General features: G+C 37.3%; 1 long non-coding RNA gene across 1 annotated transcript; it reads right to left on the bottom strand.

Annotated features, from left to right (window-relative positions):
• Positions 1–254: 254 nt before the first annotated feature.
• Positions 255–24,108, bottom strand: LOC139125302 (uncharacterized). The gene is made up of 6 exons (XR_011550188.1): positions 23,933–24,108; positions 17,969–18,105; positions 3,622–4,909; positions 2,444–2,524; positions 902–1,273; positions 255–319 (listed from the first exon to the last, which is right to left on the bottom strand). It is a non-coding gene; the product is annotated as an uncharacterized lncRNA (long non-coding RNA).
• Positions 24,109–26,656: the final 2,548 nt, after the last annotated feature.

The raw sequence follows: 26,656 nt of genomic DNA, 5'->3' as shown, positions 1-26,656 counted from the left end.
CTAATAGAGTACTCAAATTCAATAGTTTACATGTACATTGCAATACATCATAGTTAAATTTTTCTAATGATATCACCACTTTGATTGGTTTTGACATTTTAGTTACTCACATTTGGCATAGTCGTGCTGACAGGGCGCAGGAACAAAATATATGGGCAATAAGGAAAAACAAATAACATTTTCAGAGTCAATATGGAGGTCTTCTTTAAAAAGCAAAAGATGTGCAAGGGATGGTACTCTTACAATGCAAATCACACTGCTATAAAGCATAATCCACTCATGGCAATCCAGAAGAGTCTTGCCGTAGCACGTTCTTGCTCTGTAAAACAAACAAACAAACAATAATGCCTTTGCTACGCAGGAAATATGAAAATGTTGCGCAAAACCATATCCAGTATTCATTGTAACCAAACTTAACCAGTTCATATCTAACTTTTGGAATAGGCAAATAATCGTGGTAAACATAATATAAGCATTTTTGATCATGTTGATTGAGATCTTAGCGAGATTGGGTGACTTATAAAAGGTTTTTCATTATTTCCTGGTGCATTTTAGTGGCATAAATGAGACGAAAATGCACCTAACACATATAAATGGAAACATGTTAAACAATCATTGCTTTAAAGCTCTAGTAACTTGAATATTTAGTCCCACGAAATGGGTTAATGATTCCAACATACCAATAATGAAACACGAAATAGTAACATTAGAGCTTTTTCTTTCAAGACTTTACTAACAACTACTAAAAATCTCAAAAAATCTGAGAGATATTTGTAGATCGGTTTAATGTTTGTCCGAATATTTTGACCAATTGAAATGTCAACAATACTTGGCTGCAAATTCAAGTCTCCTTGTGCTCTCAGTAGGAATATAATTTAACTATAATTTAAATTTACTATACCTTTATGGGCAATGTCAAGTCCCAACTTGCATTGGCGGTAGCGCCATTTCTCTATAGTTGTTCTCAGCCTTAGGTTTCCTGCACCAACAGACTTTAGTTTGACGTTTTTCTCTACGTCTGTTTGAATCATCTGAGACAGGGAACCATTCTCATAGTTAGCCCACAAGATATCAAGAGTTACAGTGGATGGACACAAGAGGACGACCGACAACCCACGGTCAAATAGGAGCTGACACTTGATCTCGAAACTTCGAAGAAACTTCTCAAATCTCGGTAGATCATCACATGACTTTAATTCTTGGCGTATATTGTTTTTTAAATCCTCCTGCAAGGGTGTCTTAGTATCAGGATTTAAACCAATCTTTAGACTTCCTGTCAACAAAAGTACGGAAGTGTTTGATACGGGTACATTGCAAAGGTAGGACTTGAAAATTTATTGAATGTCAAATTCATCTTCAAATGCCTTCCGGCTTTTTCCGTTCCTGCCATTTCTATTTTCGGCGCGCCCTTCGGATGCAATGGGGTATAAAACAATTCATTGATGAGCCAGGCAGCCACCTTGAGGCGAAAGATCTGTAGGTTTAGGCTTTGCCCAGATTACTGGGTAGTCTTGCAGTGCGTAGTAACTTCATTTAAATGACTTGTTGGTGAGTAAAAGGTGATAGCAAGGTGCACGAAATCGGGTATGCCACATATCACTATTGATGGAAACTATCAGGAACCGCTTCTTAAACAGATTTTATTGCAGTTGATAATATTTAGCATAGAGATTACTTCTTATAACGTGCTCGGAGTGCTGCAACTGTAAGAATTTCGTAATATGATAGTTTTGAAATCCCAAATCGCAGTTTTGTTAGCATCATGGTGACAAGGGTAATGATCAAACCGTGAATTACATAACCTTTCATCAATACGACAGGGGCACAATATTGATATTTGATATCCTGTCGTAGAAGCAGACATGGTTAACAAACATACGGCGTTGTTAGTCAAATGGGAGCGTCTTATCAGCATTTAGCCCCACTGCTCAGACCAAATTTTTCTGCGTGAATTTCTTTCTTCCTTTTCAGGGATAACACTGATACATTGTACTGATGAGAACACTAAAAGCAAAATATGGTGTAGAATTTGCAGGTATTTTGTCATGCCGAGATTAGTAGTCAAAAGACAACCCTCTTGCCAAATCTAAAAAACTACGCTAGTGGTGTTATTGCATATGCAGACATTTCGTCCCATTTGACATCATACCATTAAGAATTTGTCAAAAAAAGAGAATATTAGAAATGGATCAACGATGTAAAAGCCACGTCAGGACTAATACAAAGACACACATTGTTACCGACATTTTGCTGATTATAATTCAGGTGTACAAATGAACTTTGTAAGTCTTCTCTCCTCTGCTGTCTTTCTATTTTAGTAAAATTACCATGTTGTCTATACCATGATAAATGATGTTTTACAAGGCAATTCTTACTCTTACCCTCAATGTCTGCTTGTTTTTTAATCAATCTTTGTCCAGTTATTTAGTTCTCCATAACTTACCAATTTCAGTCAAGGAGATATCATCAGTACGATTAGCCGTTCCTGATTTGTTTACATGCTCTCCTTCCGGAATGTTGCTGTCTGTGAAACATCAATGACAACATAAAATTGAACGCATCAGTAAAATTAGTATCATTTTGTTTGAGTCTTTAATCATTAAGGTGGTTGGAAAGGCTAGAGCGTCAGTTATAAATTTCAACAAAACTATTAAAATATAAAAGTAGTCAACATTCTCTGTGGAATAAAAAAAACTAGACATTTGGGCACAAAGGCATTGCAGAGTTATAGCCTGTTGAAACTTCTGAAAAACTGACCAAATAAGAAGAAGTTGGGGAGTCCTTAGTGTATAAATTATGGTAGAGGTCCCCTAGCTGTTAATAAAATGTTTGAAAAGGGAAAGTCATTATTTGCTGTTTTTCAGGAAAGTTTGACAAGGTGGTGCTGGCATTCAGAGTGAGTGACTGCTATTGTAAATGCATTTTTAGATTCTTTGAGTGTCAAAGAGGTGTCAAAAGTGAGATTGACCAAAAAAACTGCTCTATGACTTCAAAAGAGGGGTGCAAATATGGCTTGTTTTCAACATTTTTGACAGAATAACAGTTTTCCTACATAATTGTATACCAATTTAATCCAACTTTGAAATGAGATATGGACATGGAATTTTTACAGCCTATTTACAAGGTTACAGATAAGATTTGTACGGCACAATTTTCCTGTATTTGAAGTACTTTTTGAAAAATCACATTTTGAAATTTGAAAGAATTTTAAATAATTTTTGATATATAAACCCATGTAAAATCATAAAAACAAATTTTATTTCAAATCCTGCCGTACAAATCTTACAATAAATAGTGTCAACATATTTATAACTAATTTGGTAATATTAATACTATCCAATTATTATTAAATTCAATATGTAAAAAAAATATGAAAATTAAGTTTTAATATTTACTGGTGTCATATTTCAAAATCATGGCTGCAAATATACGATTTTTATATTCTTTGGAGAAGCTATTAACTAAGGGAGTTATCCTGAAAATTTGAACTGAATATCTTGATTCTAACACTTGAAACTTGACATTAACGCTGAGAAAAGAATTGGTGCAAAAATAGCCTTTCCAACCACCTTAAACATATTTGTCAACATCAGCATTCTAAGAATAACTTTTGATTCTTACCTTTTGAAAACGTCTTTCCTGTAAATTTGCGTGGACTTCTTCTTTGAATTTTGTCGACAAATTTTTATGTGAATCGTCAATAAATCCTTCTCTCATCGACACTGTTAAAATATTTTGCAGTGCTTTGGCATTTCGAAAAAGGTTTCATACAAGTTTTGATTTCCGAGAAGTGAGCGACTTTCTCTTTCAGTCTGCCGGCAATCTTTGCCGGATCGTCATGTATTCCAAATCCTCCGACCACTATCATATTGTATTGTTCCATCATGTCCTGTTTCAAATATTCGGCAACGCCAGAGTGTGTAGTTATTACTGTTGGTACACCAGCTGCACTGGACATTAGAGTAATCATTCCGAACGGATCTTGCTCAGGTGTGAAAAGATGTAGATGACATTGTTAAAATCATTTGATATTTTTTCTATTACGTCACCTGAAAATGGGTATGCTTTAACGGATACATGAGGTGAGTCAGTTTTGATCCTTAATAGAGCTTGGCATTCACGTGCAATATTCTGTGGTAATCCACGAATTTTCCACTCAAATCTGTTGACCAATCTGTTCATTGCAACAGTGTCATTAGCAAGTTTACCGATTGCAAGAGCGGCAATTTCAGAATTTTTGTGCAGTCCGACACACTTTTAGCAGCGAGGTCAAAAGATAGAATTTCAATCTTTCCTTCTACAAAAGGACAAGAAACATTAGTATTTATTATTTTATCATCTACGCCAGGAATGAACTGCAAATGTTCAGGAGTAAAATCTGTTTGCGTAATTGTACGAAATTTGTTCCTGAAGTGCGAATATATTCTAGGTCCTATGGAAATAAGAAATTTTGCAGACCGAGCGTGCTCAAGGATACTATTAGCATGTTCTTCAATTTCCGAAGGTTCCTTGTCAGTATCCTCTGGTATGTGAGTGAGAAAAAGTACAAAACTAGCATCTTGAAAGTAGGAATCTTGCATACTCAGGGCGGCATCTGAAAGACTTTCATCATCAGCATACCCAATGATAACGGAGATGTTTTTGAACTCTTTAAGAATCGGAAAGTAAACCTGACGACGGAGTAGCCTGTCTGAATAAGGCATGTCTTCCGACACTTTTTTAGCAATTATTAAGTCAATTCCATGGTTTCTTGCATCCCTGATTTCATCCTCAGTAGCATCAAACACGGTTATGTAAACACTGTGCCCTGTCTTTTTTAGTAGAGTTGATATATCTTTCTGAATGATGTTCCAAGAAAGGTCATCTGTTCTTGGCCACCAACCAGTGCCTGCTATCAGAATGACGCCGTCTGAAATTAGAAATTTTAAATATGTTCAGGTGCCGCCAACTGGTAAATTTCATCAATTTCGCAAAATCATCACAAAACATATTTTGGAAGGCCAAAGTACCAATTTTACGCATTTTTGACCTTGGCCTAAAATTTGGAGGGGAAAGTAGAGCTGTTCGTAATGCCCTCTCACTGGCATACAAGGAAATTGTGCCCTCCCACTGAATTTTGATGCCCGATGCCCTCCAGTATGTATGGTCTGCCCGTTCCCCACGCCCTACAACAATTCAAGCTCCCCACTGCCCTCTCCCCACAACTGAAATTCCCCATTGCCCACTAGATACCCACTAGGCAACTGAAATCAACACACAACCGTGCGAGCAGCCAGCATTATACCCTCCCTCGACGAATTTTGGGTACCCACAGTCAAAGATTTTCTCCCCGCCCACTGAAAATAATGACATTTCTTCCCCACCCACAGTAAATACCGTTTTGGTCTCCCCGCCCCGCTCATTAGTCTTAAAATTTGCCCGCCCGCTGAAAAACTGTGCACACGAACACCTTTTTGCACGAACAGCTTTGTTGGCAGCACCTGGATGTTATACCATAGATGGCATGCATATGTCATATCGATACAAGTAATGTTACAAAGCATGTTTTACGTACATTTATTGACAGAAGCAGATGTTTCAAACAGGGAAGTAGTTCGTCTAACATCATATAACTGAGCAGCTCTAAAGACAAGACTCTGTTGGATGAAAATTATGGAATCCACTCAACGGGTCTGTTGCTGGGCACAACATATCCCAACATCCCCTAGGCATATCCATTTTAACAATGGCATTTTTGCCTAATGTTGATACCGCGGCCGAAGTAGCTTCGTATGAAGAAGGGACGTAACTTTTGGCTGACAATGAATACGGAGTACATTTTATATTTGCTTCACATTTTCTCAACATTTGTAAGCTCCTGTAGGCGGTACGTCCAATCCCTTTAAACTTCGGAGCTTGTTTAAAACTACCAAACTTAAAATTACGGTGACAAATAGAAATATAGCAAAACAGTGACATCAGAGATGCCAAAATTGTTTCAGCACATTTTCGACAAAATATTCTACCTTTTCAAAACATTACAGTTAGACTGCTTGTGCAAAATGTCATCTTTGTCGCCTTTTACTTTTGACGTCATTTCCTAAATTACATAACATATTAATCATCACTACAGAATTGCATGTGCAATATACGTATGGCTGAATACATATGATGTAAAGAAGTGTCACCAATAACTTCTAGTCAAATTACCATTGTTGTGATAACAGTTAAATATTGGTATGACTTTAATGAAGAAGTTGAAGGAAAAAGTATAGCTATATCAGGGTTCGAAATACCCGGGTGCACACCATGCATCAATTTTAGGGAGCATTCGTTTTTTTACAGGGACGAGGGGTCGGTTTAAATCAGTAGGGTTTGACTATTACAAAACCGTTTTTAGTGGGGTCAATTTTTACAATCAATGATTTGAAGGGGATCTAATTTTACGAAGGTTTGTATGGAGTTATGGCAAGAAAAACCCAACAGATTTGACAAAAAAGTATTTAAAACAGATTATGAACATGACTTTATTCTGTCTGAAAAGATAATAAGTAGCAGAAAAGAGCACTCATGTAAAGATAATAAAATTTTAAAGTAGACCAAGGGAAATGTGACCTACCATGTTCTCGATATAACTTTTTTTATAACACTTTGAATACAGGGAAAAAGAACACCAGTGTTTAACCAGATATGAACTGAAAATGCTCACGTGTTTCATTATATATTGAAGTTATGTGTAAATTTGAACCGTTGCCACATGTTTGCAACTTCATTGAAATTATTATGATCAACATAATGAACAATCATCACCGCCGATTAATTTTAAAAGGTCATGAAGTATACAAATATGTCATTAGCTGAAATAAAAATATTAACGTTATTTGACTGCTCTTTTTGTATCACCACTTTACCTAGCAAGTGTAATTACCGTTGGCCAAGTCCTTCAAGCCATATATGCCGAGCTGTGAAAGCTAATTCGATATGCAAATTATAAATTGGCTGACATGAAAATGTAAAATGACTTTCGATATTGTTTTGACCTAGTACCTGGTATAATCATCAATGTACATAGCATGTTTTGCCAACTTTGATCAAGTAAATCCCGGTATATGTACCTAATAAGCAAAGTTCATTAAATATGTAAATTAGGAATTGGCTTAAGTAAAAATGCTGAATGATTGTCAATAATGTTGTATCATGGTATCTGCAACATGTGTAGCAAATTTTGTCAACTTTGGTAAGGTCAATACAGACATATATCTCTAATTAGGAAAGATCATTAATATGCAAATTAGGAATCGGCTGAAGAGAAAATGCTTAATGTTTTTCAATAATATTGTATTATAGTGTCTTTAATGTACACAGTAAGTTTCATCAATTTTGATCAAGTCAATTCAGATAAATATCCCTAATTATGAAAATTCATTTAATATTCAAATTAGGTTTTGGCTGAAGTAAAAATGTCTTTTGACTTTCAATAATGTTATATCACAGTATCTTTGATGTATATAGCAAGTTTCAACAACTACAATCAAGTTAATTCAGATATATCCCTAATTGGGAAAGTTCATCAAATATGCAAATTCGGAATTGGCTGAAGTAAAAATGCTTAATGACTTTCAAAATGTTGTACCATAGTGGCTTCAATACATGTAGCAAGTTCATCAACTTTAGTCCAGTCATTTCAAATATATATTCCTAATTAACAAAGTTCATGAAATATGCAAATTAGGAATTGGCTGAAGTTAAAACACTTAATGACTTTCAATAATGTTAAATTATAGTATCTTTAAGATACATACCAAGTTCGGTTAATTTTGGTCAGGTCAAATCAGACATACATCCCAAGTTAGGAAAGTTCATTAAATATGCAAATTAGCATTTATCTTTCATGTCACCCCTTAATGGTTCCCACTGCTGATATATCTTGGTGTGATCAACATTTGTAGCAAATCTCATCAAATTGTGTGTGGTCATTTTTAATATATATCCGTGTTTTCTAAATCATTAATTATGCAAATGAGCAAAAATTATACAAGCCACACCCACAAAAAAACTAATCAGTTCTTGCCATTTGATAACTGAATATATGTACCACATTTGATTCTGATCTGATAAGCCGTTTTTGAGATATTGGACCAACAGACAGACAGACAGACACACACACACACAGACGGACAGACAGACAGACGGACAGACATCGCTGCGACATATATATAAAATATGGTATTATTATGGAGTATTTGAAAAGAGTGTCTGACTTTGTGTAACTACATACATTAAACAACCAGGATTAACAAATATATATATAAAAACACAAATGTGACAAGTGCTTTTTAATCAGTCATTCTGACGAATCACTTTGACTGACTATCAAGTTTACAGAGATATTGGGACCATGATGTGAATGCTCCTGAATTTGATTTTGCAATTTCACTTAAATGTTGATTCACTATACATTGTAGTCTATGAGGAAACTATGAACAATATTTTTTCAATATAAAACTAGCTGAATCTGTGCATTTATAAACGTGTGATAATTCATTTCTGTGTACATGATTAGATTTAGGTGGTAACAATTGCATGTGTGTGCAGGACATTTGATTTTGGAATTTTACAGAAATGTTGATTCACTATACATCGTAGTCTATGAAAAAACCATGAATATTTTATCCCAATACAAATCTAGCAACTCTATGTATTTGGAGACGGTTGCTTACTGGTATTAATGTACTTGATGAATCTGTGGCACATTGCAGTCAGTCCATTTTTGAATTTGGACACTCAGTTAGAAAATAGTACATTTTCGCCGAGCACATGAAGCACATTTCAGCCTTTATGAAACGGAGATTTTTTCACAAACAACTTCATCAGAAATACCTTAAAGCCTTTTTGACGATGGTACTTTACGGTCAACCATTTTTTGCCCTGATAAATCAAAACTTAGGTAACATTTGGAATGAATGAATGAATGTTATATAATTAGGTATCAGTCTTACAGCACCCTCTTCTGGCCTTGCTCCGTACATTTCAATATTCAGTTTATATACTTGTGGTCTGCATGTAACCTTTGGCTCTATCTTCGCTATAATTGTCCCTCCCGCCCACCCTTACTTATCAAAGTTAACTTCATTTGTAGGTTTTTAGGCCTTGTGTTAATCACTTACTTGACAGTGACTGTACTGTAGTTCAATTTTTGCAATATTCATCGTACTGTTCAATTGGATTCACTTGGAGCGGTTTATTTGTTTCAAGTCAAAGAGCGTCGTTATCATTTTATGAAACACGGGCTCTTGCCCTAAACTGCCAAACATCGTCCTTGTGTGCTTCGCCATGCTTTCAGCGAGTCAATACTAATCACTATCTCGACTTTTATCGAAGCCAATTAAAATCAGTAATAGTTTGAAGATACCAAATTAACGACGTGAAACCCGAAGTAAAAATTAGGTCCAAACTTTCTTATTTCCATTTTTTGATGTAGGCGTGATCTGTTTTAAGAAATAAAGGTACTGGGCGGGGCACCGGATGGGGCCGTGGTTATAATATGACGTGAAAACCAATTCAATAATGCATATCATATAAGGTAATAAATTACCAGAACCTTTAGCGTAAAATATCTAACATAAAAATATACAAGGTAATGAAGGACCATCTTGAACTACGAATGCAATCATAAATGGTGGTACTAGGTGTCTGGAATGGATAAGCGTTCTCTGCTAGCATGCTACACCAGTCAATCATGTCCCCGAAGTGTCAACGTCAATGGCAACTAAGTTAGCTGAGATAAGGTGAAAGTTGGGAATACTATCACACATCATTTGCAAGACAGTTGTCATATTTCAAAACCATGTTCCCATATCTACCTGTCCATAGAATTTATTAAAAGATCTTCCAAAAAGTCCTGTCTCACTAACTTAAAGGCTAATGAAGCATGTCATACTCGAAAATCATCATTACACTCGCAAGCTCTACAGTATCTATGGAGTTGTGAAACATAGCCAGTGTAAAATCATCCCGCTGGTGTAGCGGGGGCGGCCGAACTCCCTCTAACCTCGTAGGTAGCGACCATTGACAATCAAAGATCATCGAATTCGCCCACGCGTATATGAGGCTACCCACAATTTTCCATGATCTGTACAAACCAAGATCACTCACTGAACTAAAGCAAATTTCTTCTGTACACAGAACAACTTAGTCCATATTTCAAAATTCTGGCAACGTAGTTGGCAAGATAATTTTCTGATTTCTCACTGTGAATAATTAGAAAATTAACCCCTTTTCCGCGGAGGAGATAGCAATTTTGTAATTTTGTCGTCATAGATTTTTGACAACCATACACAATATTTTCAAGGAAACTAAAGGAATAAGTTGCATCTGTGTTGGCAAAAGAAAGGGTATTGATTTTTTTACTGTTCGTAACAATGGATATTTGCATGTCTGACAGGTGGTATGATGAGACCATCTTAGTTGCTGATAACTTTACCTTGAGAATTTACTTTGAATTTTAAACATAATCAATAATTTCGGAACATAGTTTTAACAAATAATCCTGAACTTAAATTGTAAGTGAAAAGTTGTTAACAAACTGATCAAATTGAAATGCCTTTAGCAAAAAATGTCTGAGTGAACAAATCAAGGGGAATTGTGGGTAGCCTCACTTACTGTGCACGGTATACTGCCAGAGAACTTGACGGCCGTCGGGATTGTCGCTGACCAGAAAATAGTGTGTTCCTGGTACATCATGCCCCATTATGTTAAGTCGTCGGCATGGCACTGACACATTTAAATTATAAATTTCTCCGCCAATTTTTACACGAACGACGCTTATTCTACAAGTGCGTGCAGCAGCAGGTAGTGCAGACTAAAGTATGGTAGGCAAATGTTGGGGTGTTGCGTGGGAATGTTGTGCCAACGAGCAAAACATTTAACAAAATTTTGGACGCACAAAAAATACCTCATTTGATTGGTTCGGTATCTTTCCATACCAAAACCGTGACCCAATCATTAAGCTACTATTACTTGGTTGGACGGATACGTATTTGGCATCTTATTAAAATTCAAGAAAACAAAAACGCTGAGAAAAGGGTACCTAATTTGCACGCATAATGAGGATTTTACTTCAAATCAACACGCGCAGCCAGCGCTCATAAGTGACGGTTTGCCGGTTTTCTCCATAATGGGAAAAACAGATTTTCGTTAAAGCACTCCATAGATTTTCAATTTGTTCAGTCTATGCGTTCCTCATAAGTGTGATCATGGTCTGAAGGGAAAAAGTCGACTTCTGTGGAGTAGTTTTTCGTCAATCCCCGATGTTATGTTTCACCGCGACACGGTCCCTCGTGACCAAATACTAAGACGGTAGCTGCTGCAGTTTAAGAGTTTTTGATCTCGACGGACTAACATACATACATACATACATACATGTACATACACACATGTACATACACACAGACGACATGTTAATGATATGCAAATGAAATTGTGACGTAGCCACTAGATAGTTGACATTTTATCACTTGAATTTAGCTGTATGAATGATACAGTTGGCATTGAGGGAACTGTCCCTCGTTGTAATTTTCGGATTGGTGATGTCAGTGTATAACCATCTGAATCAGTTCGCAATCTAGGTGTTACAATGGACTCTGCCTGCACCATGTCAGACCATGTTACAAATGTTTGTAGATCAGCTTCACATGCGATTTGGAGGTTAGGAAAGATTCGTGATATTCTTGACCAACGTACCACGGAGAAACTTGTTCAGCCTTCATTACATCACGTTTAGATTATTGCAACAGTCTTCTTTTTGGTCTTCCGAACTTTGAAATACGTAAACTCCGGGCTATTCAAAATTCAGCCGCTCGGCTTGTTAGCAGAAAGACGAAAAGGGACCACATAACACCAGTACTACACAATTTACATTGCTTCCAGTCCAGAAACGAATTGATTTTAAAATTCTTTGTTTCACTTATAAATTATTACAGGCCAAGCCCCAGACTATCTAGCAGAAATGCTTACAGTACGTCATACTGGTCGTACACTTGGGTCTAAGTCTAGTGGTGCGATCATTTTGCATCAGCCTGTTTGCAACACAGCTTTTTTATGGCAATAGAGCCTTTTCTGTATGTGCTCCCCATTTGTGGAATGCTTTACCATTTGTGATAAGGCTTGCTAATTCTTATAACAATTTGAGAAGTCAGTTAAAAACTTATCTTTTTAGCTCATTTTATTCCGAGAGATTTTTTAAAATTTTATCTTTGTATTTATTGGTGTTTTCTCGTAATATTTATTTATAATGTACCTCTTTTTTAGTGTTGTGTAAAGCGCATTTAGATTTTTAAAATGTAATGCGCTCTATAAGAAATAAATATTATTATTATTATTATTATTATTGTACTTGGGCCTCAGCCCAAGTACATGAGGCCCAAGTACATTTGTTTTCATTCCGTGGGAAAAAACTGCAAGGTATAACCATTTCTGGCTGAGACCAGGGAGGGCAAAACGTATTGGCTTCATCTTTCTTGGCATAATAAATGGCGTAATGATGTTAACTGAATGGAAGTGCTGCTCTCAGCCAGTCTTGAATAAGCGAGATGTGAATATAAATGCTTCTCGATCTGAGTTTTTGCCACAAAATCTTCTGAATATAATCAAAATGTGCATCGAAATGCAACAATTAATGCACCCTCCGTTTACTAGGCGTTGGCACGACCTTTGCTACACCCACTGGACGAGCCAAAGTGGGAGGGGTAATTTCGGTTTAGTCGAACAGGAGGGCTCGAGACCAGAATTTAACATTTAAACTTGAAACATGTTTAATCACTGACAAGATGTGGATTAGTGTTAATCAAAGAGAAAGTTTGAAAAGGAAAGGTTTTATATCCCGGACACAATGAAAAACATTACGACTGGAAACTGTACCCCCGTTGAGAATAGTAATGCCCACAGCGATGGAGAACACTTATCCTTGAGCTGAGAAAACCAGACCATCATTTCGAAATAGAGCTGCAGATTCGAGAAGCTCGTTAAAAATAGCTAGGTACACCCCATAAGGGGTGGTTTCGAGTCTTGAGGGCAAATTTCGCCTCCTTCATTTAGAAATCGTACGTTTGTTTTTCCAGGGGAACACATCATTTGACACAAAATTTGCATGAAAAGGGGTCGCCAGTAAGCACGTGGTCAAATCTGGCATAAGAAACAATATGAAGTGTTGGGTAAAGCCAGTCCAAAATAAACTGATTTGAGCTTTTGTGTTTTGTAATTTATACCACTGCAGTAACATGACTTTTTTTGACAACATCACACAATGTAATACGTTTTGAAACTGAATACTCCGACGTATTCTGTGTCCCCTTTGCTAAAAAATACGGTATGCCGATTACCATGTAAGGAGATGATGACGTCAAGACAGATTTGTAGTGCGTTTGGTCTTGGATGGTGCACGAAGTTTTGTCGAGGTAGCTTGTGTATTTATTTCCTAAATGGGAGATATTAGGGTCGATCTAAAAATGTTATGATACTCTAAGCGAGCTGAACTCCAATGCGAATGGTTGGATAATTTGGAGGATGTCTAGGCTGATCTCGTCTCATTAAGATTATTTGGCGGTCAGTATTGAATTTCAACTGCGTCACAAGTTTGCGTCGAACGGTCAACGAACGATATTTTAGAAATCTGGAGACATGGCACATCGCAGTTTTATTTAGTATTTTATATTTTACAAAGATGTAAGAAGCAATGATTTTGTTGAAAATTCTGAAAAAAATGTAGGAAGATTTGATCGCGAACACATTTTCACTTGGGGGTCAACTAGCCCTGCGTACGATGCTGTGTGTTCCGCTACAGCTACCGCCCCGCTCACCACAGCCCTGCAAAGACCTGTACGTTGGGTCGGTGACTTCAAATCCATTTTGGGACTTGACGTAAAAAGCCAAATTACTGCCGAAATTCAGCGTTCTTGGGCCCAAGTCATATCCCAGCCTACCTCAGCTACTCGATCGCTTCCAAAAATGACAGTCTTTTATTCACTTCTCGTAAATAACCGTCGATGTCGGCAACTCTCTCGCTGGCCCTGCGTACGATGCTGTGTGTTAGCTGTAGCACATAGCATCGTACGCAGGGCTAGGGGTCAACATGGGGTCGCAGCCATGTTGCCTCAAAACTTATTTCTGTCTGCACTCAAAACTCAAAAATGTCGCATATGAACCTGAAAAATCGATGTAATTTTGTCAAACTTCGGCGAAATTCAGCCTATAGACAAAATTTCATCTAGGTAAGGTAAATTTACTGAAATTTGATCGACAAATAATCCTGAGCTTGAACGTGACAGCTCGCCTTCTCCGGGAAGTCATGCATCCGGCCAGCTGCCCATATGGCCAGGTGCATGAGATTGTTTTCAAGCGACGGCGGCAGACCGTACGGGGCTCTGGATATGAACCTACCGCCAGTGTAGCTGTAATAACTGTTGCGTTGTTTTTAATCACCACGGACGAAGTCCGAGGGGACTTATAGGTTTGGTCATGTCCGTGCGTCCGTCCGTCCGTTCACGCCTAGTACCCAACCCCATACAGATGCACGTCGATTTGTTTCACAATGCTTTCAAATTTGGCCGTGTCAGAGGACTTTTTAGTTTACACCTCCATAGACTCCCATGTATAAGGCAGTTCTCCATAGACTCGCATGTATGATGCCAAAAAAATAAAAATTAAGTTTCTCATCGTATTCATATTGCCTAAAGGATGCAGTGACAGTTTTTTTGTCCCCACGGATAAAGTCCAGGGGGCTTATAGATTGGCTCATATCCGTCCGTGAGTCCATCAGTGAGTCCATCGGTTCACACAGATATCTCAGACATTTTGACAAAATATCATGTGACCTTGGTGACCTGTGACCTCAAATATACATTATTGTCCATAACTCAGTAACCACAAGTGCTAAACCTTTCATATTTGGTATGATGGGACACCTTATGATGCCACATATTGTACCCCATTAATTATGTGCATATCTAATTATGAGCGAGCCAATAGAGCAAGAGGTCTGATTTCTGGTATATAGGGATAAGTTAACAATATAATTTGTTTGACAAAACTTCACGTGACCTCAATGACCTTTGACCTCAAATATACATATTTGTCCACAACTCAGTAACCACAAGTGCTACACCCTTCATATTTGGTATGAAAGGACACCTTATGACACCATATATTGTACCTCATTAATTATGTGCATATCTTATTTTGAGCGAGCCAATAGAGCTAGAGGTCTGATTTTTGGTATATAGGAATAACTTAGCAATACAATTATTATGACAAAATGTGACGTGACCTCGATGACCTTTGACCTCAAATATATATATTTGTCCACAACTCAGTAACCACAAGTGCTACATCCTTCATATTTGGTATGATAAGACACCTTATGACACCACATATTGTACCTCATTAATTATGCGCATATATAATTTTGAGCGCGCCAATAGAGCTAGAGGTCTGATTTTTGGTATATAGGAATAACTTAGCAATGCAATTATTTTGACAAAATGTCACGTGACCTCGATGACCTTTGACCTCAAATATATATATTTGTCCACAACTCAGTAACCACAAGTGCTACACCCTTCATAAATGGTATGATGGGACACCTTATGACACCACATATTGTACCTCATTAATTATGCGCATATCTAATTCTGAGCAAGCCAATAGAGCTGGATGTCCGATTTTTGGTATATAGGGATAACTATAGGGAAGAAATCTAAATATGCCCATCTAAATATTAGACATCTACCATCGAGAACAAAAGAAATTTGCTGTAATTTGAATATTTAAGGAGTTTAAACAATTCCCGCTATAAATAAAGAACCCCTGCCTCAAACTCCACAAAAGTTGCTAGACATATTTTGCCGTTGTCATGCCATTGCTTCGTTTAATAACCAGTTAATCAAATGCCTCATTGACAGGAGGAAATTCAAGACCATATTTGAATAGTAGTATATATTGTCCTCAAAATTACCCTATCAAGGCCCAAGTACTCATTGCCTTCAGCAATACTGCCTTGTTATTATTATTATTATTATTAACTGTGACCTATAGTAATTTTTGCACGTGGTGCATCGTGAGAACGATTCCCTTGATTATCTTCGAGACTCTTTTGCTGTAACCGCTCATCCGCTCTTAGTGGGCGTATTGTTTTGACAACTGCTTAAGTCATTAGCATTGGTCGGACGCTATGTTGACAGATGTACTGATGGAGCGACCTTTCCTGTCTTTCACTACTACCGACTTTCTTTTAGTTAATTATAGATGCATACCAAAGGCATGACAATATGCAGATTTAGAGACGATTTAAGTTGTACACATTCTAGACAGAGAGACACTTCACTTCGCTTCACTTCGAGTCTTGACGCATTCCTGTACAGAGATGTAGACGCTCTGAGACTTTGAAGTACTGACCTGTGGTGAGAAGCCCAGTCTGTTTGACTGTGGTGGACCACGTCTTTGTAGAACCTGTTGAGACGCCCCAGACGACACTGACCGTGACCGACGCCTATTATTAGACTAGTGTGAGACATAGAAGTTTAACGTGTAACTCGTGTTACTCAGTTGAATAAAGTACTACGACTTAGAGTATACTTGTCTACCAGTTGCCGTCTCTTACACGTCTACTGCCTGACGTTCCGTGCTACACAGAGTGTACGTATCCGACAATAGCTATATCTCAACCACGCACCGTGACAAATGATTCACCTTATACGATAAGCTCTCTTTGGTCTACCAAATGAGAGCTAAAAAATCTGATATGTATCCTGAAAATGCGGTTCATCTGCTAGCCTAAAATATTTGAAGGGTCAAGGGCGGACGAGGGTCACAGTTTTTGGGCATGAAATTGGGAAGGGTCACTCTTTTTCTTGCAAACACTATTTAAGATCCCTTTTTTATGCAGCGTCAATTTACAAAATACTGGCCATCTCACCTGTAATTGTGGGGCACAGCCTTTTAATTATTCCAGTAGTCAGAAGTCATGCCACATTGAACTTCTAAATGTCAACTCCACCTAAGGGCATCAGGGTGCAAGGGTTATCAATTCATCAGGGTTATCAATCAAATGAGATGAAAAATCGGGGGCGGGGTGTCACATTTTACAATTGATAAAGGTGGTGTCAAATTCTCTAAATTCAATTTGGAAGGGGTCGCTCTTTGCATTTCATCTGTAGCTTAAGTTCCACCGACCTCCCCACCCCACCCGGTAAAAAAACAATGCTCCCTTACTTCGGTGCAGTTAGCCATGTGCACGCCGTGCAAGTTAAAAATAGCAGGAGGCTAATAACTTTACTTTGCCTGAACGTTACGTTTTATAAGGTCAATTTTCCACTACACTTGAATTTCTGGTCAAAAACTTAACAAAATGCCGATTACAATCTTGAGCAGTCATAAAACAAATGCGGAAGTTTTCATACAGAGATCCCAATTGGGGTACGATTTCAATAAAGGATTGCTTTACTTACTTTACTTACTTTACTACAAAGCCAAGTGAGGACCACATGTTTTCTTGAGTCTCGCCTAAGACAACACTATAGTATACATCTCTCAAAAATAGCGTAGAGGCCCCACCATTGTTTCATCAGCACACTCTCGTTTATGTCAGTCAAATTGAATGTTTTGAATTGAATGTTTTGAATTATTACTTGGACACATGTCAAAACAGATGACCGTTCTCGATTTCCGTATCAAGCGTGCATCAGAGAAGCAGGATAAAGAGGATCGTAAGTCATGTGTCACCCTTACATGTAACTTTAATAGCCATCAGCTACGACGTCAATATAGGAGCTTGCACGCGATGATTGGGATGATAACATATTTTTGCGACAACCTTATTCCTTAAATTGACGCAGGTAATCAAAGCCTGGTGCATGTGGATTAAAAAGTGATGTGTACAGTGTGCAGGTTAACCAAAAAGTCTAATTTTAATCCAAGTATGTAAATGTATACTTGCCTTCTCTGACTGACAGACTAGCATGCTTTTCGTGTTGCCCACTTTCTGATTGGATTTCATCCTCACTTTGCGAAGGTGGTTGCGTTGGCTCTTCGCATCGTACTGTCGCCCCGATGAGAATCATCCAATACAGTAGTCTATAACATGTAACATAGTTTGTCTAATTGTGAATTTAGCGAACTGTAAAGATGAGCATTTGAATTCGTAAGCCTGGCAACCGATACCCTAAGGAAGTTCTGTTTTCTTGAAACTTTATCTTTTCCAAAATATTCCTAGTTCGATTTTTAGTCCACACTGACGTAGTCTTGGGAGACTAAGGTTTTTGTTATAACAGTGCGTCAGTGCGTCTGTTCACTTGTCTGTCATTAAACATTTCTCAGACATGTGTGAACCGACTTCTTTCAAAGTTGGTCCAAGAACATTGACCTTTGTCATACATATGCACATCAATTTATGCTTTTAAACAATCCAATATGGCCATCTCTTACGACATTTTCATGTCCGAAGTCACAACGAAGACATGCTTCAACCGATTTCAAGAAAATTAACCTACATGTATATCATACATGTGCACAGTAATTTGTTTCATGATAAGGTCCAACATGGCCACCAATGACAATCAAAGATGCACACATTTTTCACACAGAGTCAACCCACTTTATCTTGCAACCTTCTTAATATATGGTGTGCTCATGCATCACAGGCGGGACATGTGGACTTGTTCAAACAAATATGTTTGTATCAAAAACATGCAAATGAGCTAAAAAGGGCGAACTCTGTCAAAGTGCTACAACTCAAGCCAGATTGGCTTGATATTTGGAACATATTTACCTGCACAAACTTTTAAAAATGTATCATGCCACAAATGCATGGCCATTTGTCTAGCTCCGCTGTCAGCAATGCCGAGATTATAGCTGGCAATGTTTTCTTTGTATATTTACAGCGAGTTATCGGACGCTACTTGTACTATGGTCGTAATTTTAAAACCGACTTTTATACATGATTACATGTGGCACGTTGAAACACCCAATTCGGCTGAGGTATTTTGTTTTGCTTAGTTGTCACTGCTGTTGCGATTTGACATCAATATTCTCTTTAGATATCACTTGTTCAATTCAACAGTTCACCCATAATAGTACTACAAGCTCATCAAGCCCTATCTGTATCGCAATTAATGAACATGACTCTGTCCTCTTCAAGGATTTGTAATCAAAGTATCCATTAACAAGTGGGGACTGTGTCATCAACGATGACTTGTATTTTGTTGCAACGTTCGTCTCATGTTGGATTAAGTCGAAATGACATCGCAAGGTCTCTGACCATTTTTGGCAATTGGCTAGTCGTAAAGCAAATTCGTTTGTGTTTTAATTTGTTACAGTACCCGATAGAGTTTTATTAATCTGGCATTTAACAGGAAATAAAAACACCTACTTTTTGTTGTTATTTGTTACAGGATCTAAAAAGGTGATAGTCAACATTATTTCCATTGTTCAAAATGTGATTTACCTATGATTCTCACAAAATTAAGATTTTTTGGTGTCCGTATGTCATATAATGTTGTTATGTAGGTCATTTTCCCCTACACTCATCATGACCTGAGTTTAATTAGTCTAGAACATTCTCAGGGTCAATGCCCTTAATGACCTCACAATCTTGAATTCAATTAGTCATGTTTGGAATGTTCTGGAAGTTTAATCAGTTGTGTAAGAGAGATAATTTCAGAACAGTAATGTCAATAAAAGTTGTAGATTGTTCTTATATTCTCTTATGTAACCAAATGAGTATAAATACTGGGACAGCAGGCTTGCAGTCACACTTTTGGGATCGTTTCTCTTAATCTTGCGTGTTACTTCAAGATTTTGGAAACTCCAGGAGTATTAATTTCAAGACTTTTCAAGACCTTCACTGCCTCGCTTGATTTATACTGTGGACTTTGTGCAACTTCAAGCCTGCAAGCCAAAGGACTGTTCATTCATCCGACTGACTGTTACAACTCTGAGACTGGAGCTTTGCCGTCCCAGCTGAGATAAGTAGTATGTACACTTTTACATTTTGTATCCTTTCCCTTGTACTAGCGATTAATTTTAATTTTCGTAATAAATTTCGTTTTATACGGAAAGTGCTGAGTTCACCTTTTTGTTCGTTTTCTGTCACGTAACAATGTTATCTTGCTTTGAGGTGTAGTGCTCATAATCCCATTTTCATGTGTTTTCAATGAGTTTCTTAACTGTTAAAATGACCTTAGCAACATTCACAAATGTTGTGCGAGGTTACATTAGGGAAACACTGCATTAAATTGCATGGTACCTGAATCCCGGCTTCCTGCCTGACCAACTCGGGTGACAAACAGAATAATTTTAACCCCCAAGGTGTTAATGTTCCATCGTTATATTTATCTTATATTTATTTTATCTTATTTTATTTATGTATATATTTATTTATTTATCTTATATTTATCTCATATTTATCTTATCCATCGTAGGGAAGGCAGGCCTGTGACGTCTCACTCAATACCGAGGGCACATACATATGCAGGCACAGGGAACTATGTCGACAGGGAAAAAATGAACTTCCCATTTTTCAACGTCAAGTTATCTATTTTTTTAAACTTAGACTCTAAAATAAGTTTTAGAAATATGGCGAAACGTAATATCGTTCTTCATTCATTTTCATTCAGCTTCCTATTTTCAGATGCTTCACTTCAGTATCGTGTATTGATCATATTCAAATTTGACGAGAACAGCATGCAACGTTCCTTCCACATGAACAGTTTATGCATGCACAAGATACCAACAGCAAACGTGTGCTACTTTTTTGTGTAGCTGTGTGCTGTGGTGCCCTATTCTGTGATATCTCCGATAAATCACATGAATTGCTTGCAAGAAACCTTTATTGTATCAGTATGGGCACTCTTACATATCAGCGGGTAAAATGGTCGAGGCACTTGACGAGGCTTGCCGGTGGACCGTGGCGAGAGTTATTGACACAGTCGACGATGGAAAAATTGCATTGACTTTTCCTGGCTGGAGTAAGAAATACAACATGACCCTTTCTCCTGATATGGTTCGACCAACGCTACCACTGCTAATGTTCAGGGTACATATTCCGTTTTAATTAAAATGAAAACGATCTTTGTAGGATTCAAATTTGCCGCAATGACGGCAGCCATGTTTGATTTATAGACGCACACATTTGCTTGCATTTAGGCGAATGCCTCTGGTGTCGACCGCGATGCGTGTTTAATTTCTATCGACGCTAAGGTTAGAACTCTGGTACGTAGGATCGTTTTCATCTTTTCGCGGCCACTTAAATCACAATCGAAATTAGGAGACTGCTCATTTCCGAACTGAAATAAGGGACTGGTCAGTTTCTTCAGCGTGGGAGGGGGGCGGTGGATTCATGTGGGGGGGGGGGGGAGGTCACCCTGTTTTTGACTTTGGTGATAGGGGGGTGATAGGGGGGTCACCATGTTTTTGAAATGCCCAATAAGGGGGTCAGTGTGTTTTTGAATTTTGACACAGGCTCATCATTGCCTAAAATGCTAGTGTCAGCCACAAATTTCATCATTCAGTTGTATTTTTCGGCGCGTAACTTTAATAATCAGTCATATTTTTCAGCACGCCCAACTTTAACATATCAAGCATACATACATCAGAGATATCTGTATGTTCAATATTTTTCAGCATGCTCTTCAAGCTCATTACTTTAATATATCAGACATTTTTCAGCATGCCCTTCAGGTGCATGACTTTAATATACAAGGCATATATATCAGAGATATCAGGATGTTTCATATTTTTCGGCGCGCCTTTCGGGCGCCATACTTTAATAAATCAGAGATATCGTGATGTTTGCTAAGTGAAAGTGTACCATTATGAAATCTGCATTTCATATGAAAAGGATGACAAATTCCTGATACTTTTCTGTTCCCGCTATTAGAATTCAGTATGAGAAAGCAACATGCACAAATATTTCACTATATATATTTGATACAGTGACTTATTTTAGAGATAGAAAAATGACAAGATATCTTTCCTTCTCATTGATGCAATTATTTTCCTTTGTGTCACAGGTTTTCTGTAGAAAGATGCTTTTTTATGAACAAAATAACAGTTAAAAAGGCATTTTTGTCATTATTAGCTGTGCTTTTATGGTTTCAATGTTACAAGAAAAGGTCCTCTCAGGCACTGTACACATCAGATTTGGCTAAAAAAGCTCTCTATGGCTCCTCAGGAGATTTAATTGGATGGTTGGCAAGTCTTAACACCCATCAAAGTTTTTGATTCACTGCCTTTTCTTCTTTGATATTAATGATTGACATCCATTTCTGTACAACAGTTCAAGACATCTGGTTAAGCATAGAAAGTGTGAAATACATTCACAGCTAATTCAAAATACTGAATGTACTATATTCAAACTTTAAGATTGACACTTTGAAATTCATATCTTACAACTGACATGTCAACGATTTCGTTAAAACATAGAATGACTATTTAAATATAAATACATGTAAAATGTAAAATAAAAAAAATATATAAATATATAAATATATATATATATATATATATATATATATATATATATATATATATATATATATATATATAAAATTTATGTCAACGTTTTGTTTTGCAGTAGTCGGGCGCAGGGCGGGGTCACCCTGTTTTCAAAATTAGAATGGGGGGGTCACAATTTTTTCAAAATTTGGAATAGGGGGGTCAGCCACTTTTTGACGTCGGCAAAAAATAATCCACTCCCCCGGCCGAAGAAACTGACCCGTCCCTAAATTGTCTATGCTTCAAAGGCTATGGAATTTACCAGAATTTGATAGTGATGAGTGCATGATTAGCATTGCATTCACTTAGCCCAGACTTGAATGTCGACCGTTACTAAGTACTAGTAATAGATAGGGTTATTCGGGGTATTAAATTTCGCCTTTTGTACACAACAGTGCGACTCCCTTCATTTTTTCAGGGGTATATAAATTCAGTTCTGACAATAAAATCCTTATTTATTATTTATTCATTAACATGAGGATTTGTCAGACCAACTTGATAAATACGTAAAACTGGAATTAAAGTCCCCCTTGACATTTTACAAGAGGTCCACATGTCTCAACTTTCACAATTCGACTTTGTGGTGTACTGAGTGTGTACTAGTATTTTTTCCGTCTCTCTGGTGATTTCCATCAGTAAAAAAAATTCTTGGTGGTACATCTTCGCGTGGAATTGTTTCAGGAAGGTATTCTTGTTCATAACTGTTATTTTTTAAAGTTAATTTTTTTGAGTCACTACGCAAATTGTTGCATGTCAAAATGTCTTCTACTTAGTAACTTATTCAAAAGGAGATATTTATGTATAAATCACGCCTGTTCACCCATCCCTTTAGCAAGGAAATAAGAACAAAAAAAGATGTTTCTTGGGATTTGCTGTTAAATGATGATCCTGAAAGTAGTTCCGGCAGTGCTAATGTTTTGTTTACACTACAAGATAATCTGTTTGCAAATGTTTACATATAGATTAATCCTCTAATAACCAAGTAGGGAAGTGGGGTATTTCTAAGTTAATGGAGCTTTCCCGTAAAGAGATTGTGAATGGCAGTGATATTGAACGGTTTGTTGAGAGCAATCGATACTTTGTGCAACGATTGTGTGAATTAACAGTACCTTAATACAATTATGCCACCTAAGTGAGTCATCAAAGTCTGCAGGCGGTCGATCATATTTTCAGTTTTGTAGATTACTACCGGTTAAACATATAAGATTACAGAATCGAAAGTAAAGTTTTAGTTATCTAGAAATATCATACCTTAAATGACTAAAAAGACGAAAAGATGCATGACTTTATGTAATTTCTTAACTTTATGCCACGAAAACGATCAGCAACAAAAAATGGCGACCGCCTGCGTCGCCTTAATGCCACGCACAGTGTATGTAATTGTCACAGGGTATGTTATCAAACTTACGTCATGGTGGTTCGTTTGTCCATTTTTCAACAATGTCTTGTCACATGGAAGATTGAGTGAGTTCACTGATTGGCAATATATGAGGGGTTTTGGTGAGACCAAACCCGACGAAATGCTTCCTTGCCAGCGTTGTTGAAATGTAGACGTGCTTGAATCAAGATACAAACAACCGTGTTGCTATGAATAGGATTGATGTTTGGTTGTAGTATACTTCCACGTATGGAAAGTAGTACCCGATTTTACACGCAATGACAATGTAGAATACGGAAACTCTTACGAAACCTAACATATTATATCAAAACAACCAAATATATTTATCGTCTCATACAAGTATAACTTATATTACTACTCTTCTTCGGTAGGTCTTCCACCTCCTTGTGATTGGAAGCCTGCGGCCAATAACACACACAGTCTCGCCACGTAGAGCTGCTTCTTTGGCAAACAAAAGGTAAAGAAGGGTATCTTTGTCTGCACAGGTCATGCAGATACTGTGTATGAATACTTCGTCGCCAGGCCCATGTCCTCACTCACCTCAATCTTGTATGGCGCAATAGTTTACTAGGGTTTGATGACCGTTTCAAGGACAAACATGCCTAGGGCCATTTCTCGTGCGATCGACTCGTTTTTCTTTTGTATTAAATGTTAAAAGTCTACAACTTGTAGTTTTGGCTCAGAATATTTACGTGGAATCACCGCAACAAAGCAAAACTATAACTTAGCGATGATTTTCTAGTGACCGAGCCTTTTTCATTGTATATAATGGACCATTTGATTTCTGAGGATGGGAGCTGTACCTCTAACGATATACTATAAACGCTTAACAAAACAGCAAGCTTATAGGCATGCTTGGTATCTGGATAGCAAAGTTCAAACTTAAAGCAATCGGAAAATAATTTTCTGCAGATCTGTTTGATATTCAGAAAAGCGAAGCTATTCTGAAATCAACTTAGGTAATTTTGGCACAACGTACAAACATGAACATCGGGGAACTAGCAAAGTGAACTTCAAAAGATCTACATAAACTGTTTCTAGGAGGATTTTATGATTTTATGAATATTGACAAACAAAAAGTTATAGGGAATTACAAATCGGTAGAGGTAATTTTTTAAAGCATTTGTATTTTTTTAAAGGCATATGAGCTGCAACTTTTGACATTATTTTCATGATTTTACATTTAGATTAAAATTAGTACATAGAAATGTTCTTACTCAGCGATGTTTACTCAAGTATAATTATCCACTGAGTGGGACTGCATGGGGAGGTTTCAGTAAGACAAATAACGGGTGCCGTACGCAAATATGGCCGTCTCCATGCAACTACTTGATAACAGCGTAAATGGTGTATGTACACATTTGAATATTTACAAATACAACATGGTTCAACGCGCTGAAAGGACGGGAAAGGGATTCACTCCACTTTGACTAAAAATTCTCCGTTTTTCACATAATATGGCAAGATTTTGAAAATGGCGAGAAATTTAAGACGAATAAAAATATGTTTAATTTCTTGCCTATTCTGCCGCGAGAAAATGTTGTTGAGGCAATTTGTAGATTGCAATAAATATCTGAGGAAACTGGAGGTACCTTGAGGTTGGACAAATTTCGAAGAGTTGCAGCTCATGGGCCAATTATATCAAAAGTGTCTGGGACTGTTTTCGGAAGGCCCGTATGATATACCCACACGTTAAACACTAGCCTTGGTCATTTTCAAATTTAACACTGCTCTACCATAGGATATGCCAAGGTGGAATGAATGAAAAGGCAGTGTCCAGGTTGCAATATTGTCAAGACCAGTCATCCCCTCATACATTTTTAAAATCCTTGTGCCAAACATAAAAGGAGGGACACTGACTTAACTAAATGTATGTGTGAATTCATCTTTGAAAGTTGTGTAACTTTGACGTCAGTGATGTGCATGTAGTATGCGTATTTTAACATAATCAAGTTTTGAATATACTCTACTAAATTAGGAATCGTCATATGGCATTTCGTCATAATACTAACCCTAATTTCCTAATTAAGCCAAAGTAATTCAAAAGTAGACACGCGTCGCTAATTTAAGAGATAATTGCACATTCTAATTAGTGCACTTTTTCGGTCAAATGCGCGGAAACCAATGAAGTTATTGTCAAACGACGCTTTCCTTTCTTTATCTCAATAATGGACGCGCTGTCACCCAGAGCGGTCGTCAATCTTCTGACCAAGGAACAAACAGTCGCCCATTTTGATAATAGTTGTCTTTCAAGGGTTTTATTTTCCTAACGACCAACGGTGATGCCCCTGTTTCTTCGATATATTGTGTTTAATAAAATCGAACAAAAATTTGAAAATTAGATACTGATTATCAAGCTTATTCAATAAAGGTGTGAATAAAAATCTCCACCGAGGCTTTAAAATGATATCCTTTCCTCTGTTCTTCATCAAATTGAATGTCTTGACTTATACACGCCGCAGTGTCATTTTAAATTGTGTTTTATATAACTTATTTTTTTTGTCACCGATGTATATTTACTTTGTATCGTAAATATTGCATTCTATTTAGAGGTGCAGTTTTTTGTCTCTTGATAACGAGCATTAAAGTCCGTTGTCTTGTAACGGTCAAAGTCTGTGATCGAGGATTGTGAAGTCGATAGTGTAGCATTACAGTGATGTTAACGTTACGATAACAACTTTCAGGAGTTGTAAGGTTTCCATTTTGGCAGAACGCTACGTTCACTCAGCAGTA

Source organism: Ptychodera flava, assembly GCF_041260155.1.
Source record: "Ptychodera flava strain L36383 chromosome 3 unlocalized genomic scaffold, AS_Pfla_20210202 Scaffold_25__1_contigs__length_14229661_pilon, whole genome shotgun sequence".
In the NCBI taxonomy this organism is placed as follows: Eukaryota; Metazoa; Hemichordata; class Enteropneusta; family Ptychoderidae; genus Ptychodera; species Ptychodera flava.
Note: the sequence above shows the minus strand (reverse complement) of the source record. Positions and strands in the feature narration are given on the sequence as shown.